This window comes from Corvus moneduloides, chromosome 2 (assembly GCF_009650955.1).
Source record: "Corvus moneduloides isolate bCorMon1 chromosome 2, bCorMon1.pri, whole genome shotgun sequence".
Classification (NCBI taxonomy): Eukaryota; Metazoa; Chordata; class Aves; order Passeriformes; family Corvidae; genus Corvus; species Corvus moneduloides.
In genome coordinates this window covers 95,895,305-95,911,156 of record NC_045477.1, presented here as the reverse complement: position 1 = coordinate 95,911,156, position 15,852 = coordinate 95,895,305, and positions in this window count along the sequence as shown.

Sequence of the window (15,852 nt, the reverse complement as noted above, 5' to 3'; positions counted from 1 at the left end):
CTAAAAATTGAAGCAAACCTGGTGACAATTCCATAGATACATTTCACTTGGGGAATTTGCTAAAAATGTGCCTTAGAGTATAACTTTGGAAAGGGCTCATAAATTAGTGGATGTGAAAAATTAAAAAATAAGAAAAGGAAAGAAGCTAGGCTTCATTACCCAGTACTTCAGCAGATTTATTGGGAAGTCACCCTTTCAGCTAGTGTTTTTATAACTTAAACAAATTACAAGTAAACATCATATTTGTATGTGACTTTTCATGAAAGCAATGTTTCAAAGTGATTCATTATTTATTACACGCTCTGTGGTATACAGGCTATCCATCCAGCTGTTAGAAGTAATGAGAACAAGAAAAAGACCTTGTGTGCTTTAGCACAAGATTGCAAACCTGGGGAAACTTTCAGACAATATAAAAGGAAGGGATTTACCTACAAAACTGATGAAACTTATATCAACAAATGAGAGGCACTTCTGAAACTCAGTAGCCCTTCCTTCTCGCCTCCTGGCTATGACTTAGTGCATCAATGGAGTGGCTTGTTATGTATTGGCTTAATCAGTATACATGGTTATATAGGCTTAACTAGCCTCTCCCTGTCTTCTTAGAGTAATCAAAAATATCAACACACGGAAGGGAAAAAAAGCCAAAGGCATATACTTCTTCTTTAGAATTATTATTATTATTTTTTTTAACAGGTTTTTTTGTAATTTATAGACTGGTTTTGTGCTTTTATTCCAAGAAGTATAAACTGGCACAAAGAATTATGTTAGTATTTATAATAACATAGTAATTACTAAATGGTTGGTTATTTTGAATTCTTATATGTATAATATAAGAATTAGTACAGATTAATTAAATTAATTTACACTAAAATTTTCTCACTAAAATTTGCACCAAGATTTCACTGGCTTTCTAGTAAAAATATTATTTTTACTTTTGTTTTGTTGTTCCACCCGCCTGTCTCTTGCAGTTTAGGAAGCTCGGAACCAGGCAGGCGCCCGGGGGCATCAGCACCATGGACAGAAGCCGCGGTGACGGGCGGAGCTCAGCCGGCGCCCGAGACCCATCCACGGGAATGTCTAAAGCCTCCCGAAGGCCTGATTGCCTGAAACACCTCTTAGCCTGCAGCAGAGCCTATCAGTGGTGTCATAGATCAGCCTCAGTCCCCCAAATAACCCGTGTGTTGGGAGCAAGGAGGGAAAGATTACGGTGTGTGAAGGTCTCGTAAGTTCCAAGACCTTAGAAAACACTGCAATGAAAAACGGAGTAAATCCTGCTTTGCCAGCTAAATAAACTACTTTGACACTGCTAACTTTGATGTAAGGATTGTATTTTTCTTTTTTGTTTGTTTTGGGTGTTTTGTGGGTTTTGTTTGTTTGTTTGTTTGCTCTTAATAATGTCAGGCATATTGCAGATACCCTTAAAACATGATAAGGGACCCATATTTGAAAATAATGGTCTAAGCAATATTAATTATGACACCCCTACTTGTTAAGTAGCAATCGTTAAATTATTATGGATTAAATAGCTTCTATTTAATAGCTATATAGCTTCTATTAAATAGCTTCTATTCTAGACTATTTTGTTCTCTTCCTCCCTTCCAGTGGAGAAAACTGACACTGGACAGTCTCACTGGGAAGTGGGACTTCCACACAATAGACGTGTGAAAGCATATGGGATATGTAACACTGCATTTATTAAAAAAGCCCCCCAAAACCCACCAGAATATTGTCAAAGATTTTAATTTCTCTCTATTCTGATCTAAGTCAGCAATGACTTAGAAAATAATTAAATTTTCCATTAAGTGAATTCAAAGCCTGTATCAAACCCAGGTACTGTGGTGGTAGTAGATAGTGTCTGTGGTTCAACTGTACCAATCTTAACAACAAAAAAAGGAACCTTCTTACCTACTTCAGACAGAAACATCAGAGACATCTTCATGTGACATAGTCATATCAATATGTTAAAAAATGGTGAATTATGGTCCCTTCATGGTCAGTGAAGCGTGTGCTCACTTGACATGAAAGGTGCAGGTCACCTGAATCTTTGAAGACATTTGCTAAAGACAATGCAAACTGGGGTCTTATTTTTTTTCAGTGGTTAAAGAGGATCACTGGGGTAACTGCTTCAAAATAAGACTTACCCACTGCAGATGCCTGTTTTTATCCAGTCAAAGCCCTCAAACACTGACACTAAATAGTGTGCAAGCGACTGGGCAAGCATCAAGAATGTCTTTGGGAGGATTAAATATCTAGGGGTGAGGAGGCTGCTGGGAAGCTCCACACAACTCGTCATTTGCCTGGAGGATATACCATCAGATGATAGATAGTACCTGACTTGTTCAAATACTTCCACTCATACTGAAATACAACCAAATGACAAAAGTCCACAGATTAAACTTCCTCTGCATACACTTTATACCTCAAATATAAGCCTCTGCCAAGAGTATTACATATGAGACCGTAAGTGATTTAGCTTCACATTCTCCTCACTGTCTTGGATGCTGGTTATACTTCTTTAGTTTATTTCATTTTTCAACATCCCTTCCATTAAAATTTCAATTACAAGAAGTGAAATTACTCAGACAGATGCAGAAGACATCATGAAAACATGTTTTAATTCAACTTTCATTTCCCGCTCCCCTCCCCCCCTCCTTTTTTTTTAAGGTATCTAATATTGATACAGAGAAGTAGAGTGAAAAGGTGGAGATAAAGGTTACATTACAGGATCAGGTGATTAAAAGAAAAGTATATAAAACTCCCTCTTTTGTATTTGGGGTCTGCTTTGAATGACACCTCTTCTTCCTATCAGTCCAATGAAAATCAAATGCAGAAGAAATTAATGCAGTATTGTCCTCTTGAGTCTGCAGGTGCTGAAGCAACAGTTCTGCTTCAGGAAATAGGAAGGGTGCTCTAAACTCAACAATTGAGGTGTATGACTGATAATGACTGGAGGTAAAGGCTGAAAAGGTGCTACCCAGTTTTAGGCATCTGATAGATCTACTTGATTCAAAAGTTGAGTTTTCTCTACACTGCACAGCCAAGGAAGAGGGATGTTATCTTCTAGACATGGACTGAAGTATGTACTGAGATCTCTCAGTCTCCCTCACTTTGTCGGGAAATTTTGTGTTATTAAACTCTTTCTATAGGCACTTTCGCTTACTGCCAAAATTACAGGGTATGGATTTCTTTTCAGCCTCTCTCTGTGCCTCTCTGTCCAAATTAGTGAATGAAAAATTACCCCAGTAGATTACAGTGTGATGTTTATTCAAGAGTTTAAAGCTGTTTTCTGAACTCCTTGTATGCCAGAAAGGAGGCCATGCAAGTGATACAGCTTTCAGCTTTTCTTCTCATTTGTAGTGCCAGAGTGGTAGACAATTTAGTTATATCTATGGTATGCTTGAAACTGGAAAACTGTGGATAATAACACAAAGTACAAGAAACATTGATTTAAAAAATTTATTTCTTACTTTTTTTTGCAAATTGAAAAAGCTAACTGTTCCACTTATCTATTCACAAATCTCACATTTAATACTGCAAAGTATTACTTCTTCATCAGAAGGAAGTTGTTGCAGCATTTCCTGTCTCCCAGAGCACCTCCACAATCCTTGCAACAGAATTTGGATTCTCCTGGGGACATCAAGGATCATGGATCAGGTCCTCTCCTCTCCTCTCCTCTCCTCTCCTCTCCTCTCCTCTCCTCTCCTCTCCTCTCCTCTCCTCTCCTCTCCTCTCCTCTCCTCTCCTCTCCTCTCCTCTCCTCTCCTCTCCTCTCCTCTCCTCTCCTCTCCTCTCCTCTCCTCTCCTCTCCTCTCCTCTCCTCTCCTCTCCTCTCCTCTCCTCTCCTCTCCTCTCCTCTCCTCTCCTCTCCTCTCCTCTCCTCTCCTCTCCTCTCCTCTCCTCTCCTCTCCTCTCCTCTCCTCTCCTCTCCTCTCCTCTCCTCTCCTCTCCTCTCCTCTCCTCTCCTCTCCTCTCCTCTCCTCTCCTCTCCTCTCCTCTCCTCTCCTCTCCTCTCCTCTCCTCTCCTCTCCTCTCCTCTCCTCTCCTCTCCTCTCCTCTCCTCTCCTCTCCTCTCCTCTCTTCTCCTCTCCTCTCCTCTCCTCTCTTCCTAGCAACATTATTTCCTCTCATGTCAGAGTATGGCATAGCTATAGTAACAGCAAATAAGAAAAACCAACGGACACATTTTGGTCCTCTGCTTCTATATTGCTTCAGGGGAAATAGTTTATGACAATCTCATTTTATGAGACTGCATCATGCTTTTCAATAGCTGGCCTATGCTGAGGGGCCATTCCCCCTCCTGCCTTGTTCCTTGCTCTATTTGTTGCTAGTTCACTTGCACAGGGGGAAGAGTCACAGATCACAGAAATAATATTTTATGTGTCATGGAAGCTGATTAGATGAAGTAAAATGGTATTGCACTGTCCTATACCAGCGTGCTAGATAAGTGACAGATATATTAAGAAAAATAAAATTCAGCTGCTTATGGTTTTCCTAACTACTACCCACAGCACACTGTACTGTTCAGTTATCATTTACAGTTTAGTGCCAGAGATAATTTGCAGACTAACATGTTACCACTCAGTGAACTGGATATTTATATTTGCTTAAGCCTGTGGGACTCATACGTCATGTGAGCCTGTCAGTTTCCTTATGTCAGGGCAGATGCACGTTGCCATTGTTGGGCACAGTGAAGGGAAGGAATTCCTCCTCACACAGGCATACTTGCACTTTGGTTCTGGCTTTGCTCCATATGCTGTTAGGGTAGAGAAAAAGCAGACATAACGTGCCTGGATACTTGGTGTCAGATATGTGCCAATCCCTTACCCATTTCTCAGTCGGTAGGAGGGGTGAACAGCAACCACTGCCCCCAGCATCCTAGCCTGTGGTATATGGAGGTGACACCAAACTGTGAGTGTTGCCTGAGCAGGCACATGGTCTGGGCTGCAGTCCAGCACATGCCCTGTAGCACAGCTCAAGAAGATCCTCACTAAAGTCTATTGCAAACAAATTTGGGTTTTGAGGAATAAGTAAATTTAACTTTAAATAATATTTTTAAAGTGTCAAAGAAGTAGGAGTTGAATGATTTTTTATACTTTCTGTAACTTTCTGTGCATTTTAATGGTTACTACAATAAAAATAGTATTTTGCTTTATATTTATTTGTTTATTTATTATTCCAAAGACAAACGCAACCTTAGCATTTCCAGATTCAAATAAAGCTAGATTGTGGTAATGAACCACTGAACTATGGCCCTACGGGGAAAAAAAATTAGAAATGGATCTAACCATGAACACAACCATTTTTGGAAAAGAAAAAGACATTTGGAAAGCAAAATCACTGTCAGCAAGTAAATTACTTTGTATGAATCAGACACTAACTTCGGTTCTCTGTCCCTCTCCCCACAGCGTTTTCCTTTTTTCATCTTAAAGGGCTACATGGAAAGTGTGTCTCATTGTTAAATGATCTGAGAAAGTCAGAAAAGGGGAAAGAACAAGATCATTTCACTGGTATAGATGAGCAGACAAAAACAATAACAAGACAATCAATTGAGCAAACAGAGGCTGTGGCAGTAAAAAAATTATCATTATTCTCAAAATATGAGATGCAAATAAATTTGTAGAGAAGATATTAATCACGACAGAATTCCTAAAAATAGGTTTGCTTAGAGAAGGACTTTTATTCCTGCCTCTAAAATACTAAACAAAATTAGTAATCTTTTTCTTCTGAAAAAGATTGTAATGAAAATTGTAAATCTGATCAGACCCCTTTTTCCCCATTCAATTACAATTTAAGACTACATCTCCCACTGCTCTGAATTACCATGCTTCCAAGACATTCATGGTACTTTGCTGATGTGCATTACTTGATGTTTGGGTTCTTTGTAGGGATGGTGAAGACATGAAAATAAACCATGGAGTTGAAAACCTATTTCTGTTAAATCTGTGGACACAGCCTGGAAAATGCAAACTTTCCTGCAGCACGAGAAGATATCAGGAGCAAGTACCCAGCACATAAGAAAGCATATAAAGATTATAGTGTATTCTTATTTGTAAAGGGGTATTTACAAGAAGGCACTCCAAGATGCTATTTAGACTGTATTCCATTCTGGAATTTCTCTTAACAACAAGAACAACAACAGAATCTTCACATGTACCTCTTAGATCTGGTTTGATCAGAGGATATTTAATATACAGATCTGGTGAAATTAACATCAGATGATCACCTTATTCTTTTAGTGAATGTGGAAACTGTATTGATTAGGAAATCTTCAGAAGTGCCCTTGGAGATTGATTTTCTGGCATCCACAGGTTTAAAAATTCATAGAGTCATAGAATGTTTAGGTTGGAGGGAGCCATAGAGATCCTCTAGTTCCAACCCTTTTGCCATGGGCAGGGACATCTTCCACTAGACCAGGTTGGCCCATCCTAATTCACTTTGAACACTTCCAGGGACGGGGCATCCACGGTTTCTCAGGGCAACCTGTTACAGTGCCTCACCACCCTCTGAGTAAAGAATTTCCTCCTAACATCTAATCTAAACCTCTCTTCTATTATGATCCATCTCCTCTGGGTAATGCCATGTTTAAGAAGAAGGAGCTAATGAGAAATATTGCAGTGTAGATTTTAAAGCAGTTTTGACAAGAAAGGATTGCAACTGCAGCTGAAAGCTTGTTTTACATTTAAAAAATCACCTTGGACTCTTGAGCTTTTTAGTATCTTCTCCTTTCTAAAGACATTTTATTCTGAAAAGCTGAACACACTCCCATTAACCATATGTTCAGTCAAGAGCATCTGGGGAAATATATTTGTTGTATTAAAAAACCCACACAAATATTCCCACATTTGCTGTGTGGGATAACACATAGCAGCTGTACTGTAAAACCTCATGCTTTGCAGAACACAGTCCATCAGAGGAGAGGTGTTTTGGTTCACCTGAGAGAGAGATGACTATAAATTACCAGGTGGTAATAGGAATTGTCAGGAAAAGCTCTGCTCAGCAGTACAGGAATGAAGGCACAGAGGAGAGTTCGATGAGAGGGAAACTTTCCTGTCCACCTGCCACTCCTTCCCTGTGCCCCTACAGCCATATGCTCCCAATTTTAATTTCCTGTCTAAGGCAGAACAGCTCCCCTCTGTTCTCATTTAATCTGCTTTAAATGCCTTTGCCTCATTTAACCCACCTTTCCCTCAAACAGAAGAGCTTCCTATCTCCTTCCTACCACCCATTTCCCTAAGTGGGCTGCCAAGATACTTTATTTACTGGCACCCAATTTGAGGGCTGCCTGTCTATTAATAGGTGTGATCTCATATCCCCGAAAATCCTGGCTGCTTTTCTGTCAGGGACATGCAATGCTCATCATGGGTGAGAATTAATGTCTCAGTATTGTAAAATGAATCCCTAATGGAGGTTCAGACCTTGGAGATTGTGAGAAGCACAAGCGGTTAGTGTGTGACACTGGATCTGATTGTGTATCTATTTTATATTAATGGAGTTGGGAAGCTGATAAGAGAGTAGTGATTATTTCCAGCTCAGCAAATGTAGGTACCTTCCAAACTCTGCTGGGATAATTCAGCTACTTTGACAATTCTGAAAATTGCTGAAAAATTAAGTTTTCTTGTAGATACCTGGCGATTCAGAAGCCTAGAATCACAGAATTATTTGCGTTGGAAGAGACTGTAAAAACCATCTAATTCTAACCCCTCTGCCATGGGCAGTGACAGCTTTCATTAAAACAGGTTGCTCTAAGCCCCATCCAACATGGCCTTGTCTATCTAATCAGTTCAATGGCATTTTGCCTTGCAGAATGTTTCATTTGCTCGTTTCTTAGAAAAGTTTGTTTCTGAAAAACATACTCTGATGTCCAATCTGTCTGGTATTCTATCCATGACAAAGAGCCAAATTTTGGCCCAAGAATCCTGATTTTGTAGTGTTTTAAAGACAGAGCATTGAGGTTTTGTGTTTTAAAAGTGCCAGTCTCCTGCAGTAACAGTGCTAAGATTCATTTAATGTCTGATTTGAGGTACTGAAATTTAATTAAAACAGAGAAGGGGTAAAAAGATTTTACTGCCATAATTACTTTTATTTCTGTCCATTTTATTTAAGAATATTTTTGTGTTTCAGTCATACTTTTGGGAAGTTATACTGTGGTTGTGAAATACTGTATTTCCATAAAATCTCTGAGATTATTCCTTTGGATTTGTCACAAACACTTGCAGGCAAGGCCCTGCATGGTGCAGCAATGAGGTACTAGAGACACTGGAAGTAAGTAAATGCAACAGGATATGGTATCACAGATCCTTTCATCCTGCTTCTTGCTTGCATTCTGCACCCAAAGAAGATTTCTGTGAGTCTGACGAGTTGCAGGGAGTTTTGTATGCTCTATTACTTGGAAGGGACATTGCAGGATGATGTCTGCAGAGATCATCTGTGCATCTACAATGCTGAGCCTGGTGTCAAGGTGGGTCCCTTGGTGAGGAACACAAAGCAAAGCTGCATCCGTCTGCATCTCAAACTCCTCTAGGACTAGAAAAAGAAAGAAGCAGTTTAAAGGTACTGTGATTCCAGAGCTTTCATGTGAGAAGAGCCACTTGAGACTGGTAAAGATTACAGCCAAGCGTATGATACCCGCTGGAGTGTGAAAAGCCTGGAATTAGAGAAAATAATTACTCACCAAGCAGCACCCACAGCTAAGGGAAGGTTCCTGCAGTGCCACGCAATGAGGACCTCCAACAGAGCCAGTGGGGAAACAAAACCCTCGCCTGCTGTCCTCAACATTTGGTGGAAAGAATGCTTCCTTTCCCCAGGTGGGTGAAGGAGCAAGGATGGGAAGTTCACTCTTTAGTTCTCTTACCGGACATCAGAGATACACTGACATGGCTTCTATCCCTTGGATCATTCAAGAACAGCAAAGAGAAGAGAAATATTATTTTCACTTCTTCCTCAGGCCTTTTATTTAGAAGTAGACTGTGAAAAATAGAACCAGGCTTTTAAGGTCTTTATCCCATCTGGTCTTGGGATAACAAGATTATACAGACATGATGTATTGTATCTTTCTTCAGGGAAAAACAGAGGAAAGTCTTGGAAAGACCAAGATTGCAATATATAAAGATTGTAGGGTTTTTCTAATAGACAGCTCCTGTTGCACATTTACTATGGTCATTTTTAAATAGAAAGGGCTCAACAATTTGGTGACCTCTTTTTTATAGTGTTATGAAGAACATGGTTGGCATTCTGGGTTGGGCACACAACCTAGTTAATGAAGGGAAGCTAATCTAGATTGCAAGCATCCTTCTATTAATCTGCATTGAAGATAACAGTCTGGTGAGTCTGATGACTTCAACAGGTCAACCCCCCAAGGTCATCAGCACAATTCTTGTGTGTATTCAGTGTTAGACACTGGGCAGGGGTCAGGGCAGCAACATCCAGTAAAAGAACAACCAAATTGTCCACACCTGAAAGTTTATAATCTGAAGGGGTTACCATCTCCCTCAGATCCGTATTTCCTTCTCTAGTTCTCATTGTATTAAATGTGCTTCCAAGCTGGAAAACACTGATGTCTCATGGAGCTGCTGACCAGCTATGCTGGAGAATCCTGCATGTCTCTGCAGGTCTGGACTTGCTCAGGTGTCCACTTCTGGGAGTGGGTGTTCTCTGGAATGGTCACACCAGGAATGAACTCTTTTTCTGAGGAATATTTTTCTCCAGCACACGGAACAAAATCTTCATTTGGTAATTAATGTGTGCAAACATAGCACAGAAAATAGATCAGCTTCCTCTGAGGTCTGAACAGAAATCATCAATGATGTTAGTGTTAGTGGTTAGTTAGTTGGGTCCTGCAGTTGTTATGAAGGTGCCCAGACCTCTTGGTTGCTGTGCACAAGTGTCTCTAGCTTTACTCGTTACAAACCTAGCTTTTTGCTGCCTCCATATATAATAGTTTTGGATCTCACCAATTATATTCTATATTCACAGGTGGAAAGGGAAAAAGGACAGAACAACACTATTTATTTTGTCCCCTACCTCCAAACCTTATCAGAGAAAACAATTATTTGCAACAACATAAGATAGTAAAAAACCAAGGGACAATAAGGAAAAAAATGTTCTTCTTCCAGTTCAAAATTCAGTCCTAAAGTAGGCAGAAAGTATTGACATGTAAGCATTGTGTAGCTGCTATGGATAAGCTGAGGCTCTTAGTTTAAATCTTCACTGATCTCAGAGCAAAACTATATCCAGAACTGGCTATTAAAGATGGGCATTTTCTTCCAGTTCAGGTTAGACATTCATGCATTCTAATCATCAAGGACTTTGTACATATCTCAGGAGAGGGAGTGGATCTGCTATTAGCTATTCTACTGCTATTGCTCATTGACATATACTGCTTCAATTGTAGATGAACAACAGCTTTATCTCAGTTTCACTTAGGGATAAGCTGCCTCTCAATTATCTCGTGGTAAACACAAAGAGTTACCACAACAGAGCTGATGTGTTACAAATCAATGTATTACTTTGTGCAGGCGCATTTTATTCTTGTGCTCCTAACCAAAATGATGTTCCTGCCATCTGTCATCTGTGGCTTCCCCTTTCCCTGACAAGGAACTTTACCTTCAGCAAAGACACCATTATTTAATGACATATTCTAAGGATATATATTTTCTTTCGTAATAATGAGCTTTGCTTTTTGTGTATTTACATGGTGCATCTCCCTCTGGAGTTGAGATGATTTATACATTGCCATAAAAGGGGGGAGATTTGGATCTGTTCTTTCTGTGGCAGAGCCAGCATCAGAGCATCACTGACGCTGCTGCTTGTGCTAGGCTTGTTAAGTGAATGAATACAGGCTTTCCATTCCTGATGCTGCCAGTTAGAGACATTCTACAAGTTGAAAACTCACAGAAATGCTAAAAGAAAAAAATAGTGGGAATTTAGGTGCAGCCATTGGTCAGTCAGAAGACATTAGAGATTGGAAGAAAAAATTCTTAGCTGTAACCCCTTTGTCACCAAATGATGAATACATAGAATTATTCTTTTGGATTTCAAAGTTTAAAAGAATTTTGGGAAATATATTTGTTTTAGGAGAAAATATAAATACCTTATAGCAAGTTACAAACAATAGCCTGCTGCAATAAAACATGAAGTAATTTGCAGTGATAAAGTAGAAGAAAAAATGTAGTGAACTACTCATTTAAGGAGAAAATGAGAATTTTGATATAAGACTATGTAAAGCATAATTCTATATGATGTGTGTTTAATGTAGTTGTGGAGGCAATATCTCTTTTAATATCTGAGAATAAACTGTTAGCTCACAAAGAGCAATGAATAATGAAGCAAAAATTCCAAAAGAGCTTAAAACTTACATCTCTCATTCTTTGCATTATGTATTCTTTTGAGGCAGGCCAGGAAATAAGAAACCTGTTTCAGAGAAGAAATTTAAACATAAAAAGAGGAGTAAGAGTGTTAAACAGTGAAACCCTTAGGAGCAATAGAGCATCACAGAAAGGAGACTGGGGAGTAGTTGCTAATATTTTTGAGGAAGGAGTGATGCTGAACTTGGAAACATGAAGCTAATCCATCTGGAGAAAAAATAAGCTGACACACATGTATGAAATGGGAAGGAAAAATCTCTGGACCAGTACTGCTAAAAGCAAAGAAGATGTAGATGCATTTGCAATGCAGTATCACTTAGAAAGAAAAGGCTGGTAGGGCACGCAGCTGTATGGAGGGGAGAGGGGGGATGTGAGGACATAGATCAACTGCTAAGAAGCAGCAGCATCCTTCACACATGACCCTACTGCTCCAGGCTTTGCTGGTTACACATGGTTAGAATGACTCCAGAGGTAAGTGGGACTGATTTGTCGTAAATGTTTTAAAGTAAGAAAAATAATTCACTTTGACCAAAACCAGAACTCAACAGAAGTACCAAGTAGCAATTAATTGACAGGCGAAATTGGCAATGGAAAGAGCTGATTATTATTTTATATTAACCAATAAAATATTCTTCTAGTGACAAGCAGAATAAATATTCTGATAATATGATATGTTTGAAGGGAGAAAAGTAAGTAAACCCCTGTGTGGAACATGGGAAAAGAGAAAAACAAGTAATAATAAAGAAACTGAATTGAAAAACCAGTTGTTTAAATCTCTGCTTAAATAAGAATCTCTATGTGAAAGGTGTTGAATGCTCAGGCTTTAAAAGCTAAAGTACTAATTGGTGTCCTAGAACTCTTTGACCAGATACTACTTTGAATCTCTTCCTTATAGCTAATTTAAACCTACCCTCTTTAAGTTTAAAGCCATTGCTCTTTTCCCTGTAAAAAGTGCCTCTCCAGGTTTCTTGTGAAGCCCTTCAAGGGGGAAAACTAACACACATTTGTCAGAAAAGCTTAATGGCATGTTCTATTTTCATAGTATTTCAGAGTTGCATTTATGGTCGGGCAATGAATTGTAGCCCTCAAGAAACAGCTTTATCTCCCCTTTTTTTGAAAGGTCCTATTCACCTTCTGGGGACAGTGACAGTGGGATCAGAGATGAGGAGAGAGAGCAGGGCTGCCCCACAGGTGAAGCAGAGCCGGCAGAAGGATGGCGGCTGCCTTTCTCTTAATTTCGAGGGAAGCTGTAAGAGGAAAAAGAAGTAGGAGGGTTCCACCTGCCGGCCAGACGATAAAGCCAATTGCTTCTGTAAAAGGGATGGCGTAGGTTTCCATCTGCGGTTCTGTTTGTCTGTGCGAGGCAGAGGGAGACCAGCAGCACAGGTCTGCCTGTTTTACTGTCCATACCCATCAGCAATCAGAGCTGCACGCAAAGGGGATTTCATTACTGTAATGTTTTCTCTTGCAATGATTTTCTCTCGAGGTTAAATAGATTAGTATCAGAGGTCCCCAAATTTCCTAATTAGCTACAAACCTAAAAGCAATCAGCTCATATCTATTTACATGCAAACCCCACTGTCCTGCCTATTCTACTGGTGGTTGCTGAAATAAATAATATAGCTCTTAAGGAGTCATTTTCTTGTGACTAATAGGGGCTGAGAGTTGCAGGTCATGATGTTCGTTACCTAATAGGAGGTTTTTTCTTGTGAGTCAGAGCTAACCTGATGCCCTAGAATGGAGAAATGAGACACAGTGTTTATTAGTCAAGTGTCAAAAACCCTGGAAACCTGTCACTTTTAGAAGCTGAAATTTGAAACACAGGAAATAAATTACTGATTTTCTGTCACCTTTCAAGTACTACCCAAAATACCAATACAGCCGGTTGAATTTTCTGCAGATCCCACCTGATTTGACTCATGACCTTGTCAATTGACACATTTTGGAAATCCAAGGAGCAACATTTTGCATCTTTGTGATTTTTATTACACGTTGTCTTTAGACATCCTGGGGCAGGTGCTGTTTTGAGCTACTTCAAGCCCTGCTGCAACACTGGCAAAACCACCTGCAGGAATTTGCCTTGTGCTGGGCTTCTGGAAGAAAGAGGAACCAGACTTACCTATATAAAACCTTATATACATATTATGTGAACATAATATGTGTAACATGTAGTGTTGCAGTTAGTAACATTATTTCCACTGATTTTTCACACAGTTTTTTGTCACCTGTGGGATATAGAATAGAATGTAAGGTAGAATACATCTGAAAACTTTGTACAGACTGCTAGAAAGCAATTGATTTCCTTCTTCTCTCTAAAATGTACATTCTTACAGTACACTCTGCAGCAGAGCAAACCAGTAACACCGATTAATGAGCATGTTTTGAAAAAAATCTAGTGCATGTCAGGAATACATAAAGCAGTTGAGTCTTCTGCCTCTATAATTCCATAACAGTACCAGAAGAAAAAGCCAGAGATGTGTGGAATGCAAATCTCCAGAAGTCGAGGATGTTTGCAGTTATAGTATGTAAACAGTATCTAATTTTGTGGGGGAATTGATTAGAAGCACCACTCATCCTTGAAAGAGCCAGATAATACATTTTAGAGACAGTCTATAGCTGGATAAATGTACAATTGAAAAGACTCAACAAATCCCCAGGATTAAATAGATTCTTGTTACAGGTTAACCATGATGTAAAGGTAGCATTAGTCTTCTCTCATTACCCTCCTGGGACTCGCTTTCTCTCCTGCTATATGTTAATCATATATTTGATGGGGGAGAGAGAGATACCTTGTGGAACTGGTTAAGTGTTCCCTCTTGATTTCAAATTATTGTCTTAGAAAAATACTGCCCTTCTGTAGGATGTAAAGATAAAAACAGATTTCCTCTGTGCAGGCCTGTTGAAATGTGACTGATGAGCATGCTCCTTAAGAGTGAACAAATGGCAACTAAGTGTGTGAAGGAAGGACCAGTCCAAAATGGAGATCTGGACCTTGTAGCAGCTGGGGAGTTTGCAAGTTGGCTTCTTACTTTCCTGCTTTGGCAGGAACAACGCACTGCATGCAAGAAGTCAGATTCTGCTTTTGTATTTGCAGACAGAAAATAATACGGACCTCAAGATTATAATGAGTGCAGGATGGAAAATGTCTCATGTGATGTACTTGCTGGTCAGATATGAAGCTTTAAATTAATTTTAAGGTAATCTTGGCTTTAAACCTGTAAGACCACACTAATCTGTTTTAGGGTGCTGCATGGCCATGTACATATACTGCCTGCATTTTGAAGAGAAGGCATATGACACATAACATGAATCCCTATTTTCGACATGCTGTTGCACTGTAAGATCATGTCAGGAGGATGTAAATAATTACATCGGCAGCTGGTCTCCATACTGCTACTTTCTATAGGACAAAATTAATTGTGATTGAGCTGTCAGAGAAACCAGATCCAAACATCCTCCAACATACTCTTTTAAGTAGAATAATCATATCCCAATTACTAGTCAGATTTAACACAGGAATAACAACGGCTGCCTAGATGCTGTCATCAAAATTTATTAATTCATTAATCTTGCTTACATTTGTTAGTAGAAATAGTTATGGAGTGATTTTTCTTTTTCAAACACCTGGAGTTTTGCAATCATCAGGAAAGGCTTAGCCATCCCTCCTTCTGTGAGCTGAAAGAAAAGAATACAAGAAGAACAGCAGAGCAAAATCCATATACAGAATTTTGTGCGCTGTGCAGATCTTGTGCTTGGTTTTAGTTTGGACTTTTTTGTTTGTTTGTTTGTTTTGTCAGTTAGTTTGTTTTTGGAGGAAGGATACGGCAGTATGTGCAATAAGGTTAAAGAAGAAAAGAAAGCCAGCTGTGGTTGGTGGATGAATGCCTGAAGATGCAGCAAAATGAGACATGAGGCAGCAGCAGCTGCCCCTCCCAGATGCTGCTGCTTCGCTAGAGGGAGATAGAGCAGCAGCTTAGAGTTTTGTTTCATCTGGTTTTAGCCCCTGGAAAGGTTTTTTCTGTGAGAAGGCTTCTTGTTAACTTTCCTTCCAAATCCTCCCCTTCCCTTTTGCAAGTGCCCATGGCTGATAAAAGAGACCCAGCAGAGGCTCTTGCAAAAACGTTTGAGATTCAAAATATACAAAGTGCAGTGCCACTACATATAGTATATGGATCTTTGTAGTATGCTGGCATTGGGCCATATTCTAGGATAATTTCTCCCTTATTCCTGCTAGGGAATGGATGACTGGGCATTTGTGCTGCGCTTGTGAAAGGAGAAAGTTTCTCTTCAGGCCAGGGAGGGAGCTGGCATCTGCAGTTTGCCTTTCTTTGTGTTGCTTTGCCAATGCCGTCAATCTACGCCCCCTTGAAAAGAGTGAAAGGCAATCTGAGAATAGTGGAATAGCTACCTTAAATCAAAATAAACCCACAATGACAGATCAAGCTTGTAACACAGACCTCACTTGTTTCAGCCCCAGGGTAGCAATCAC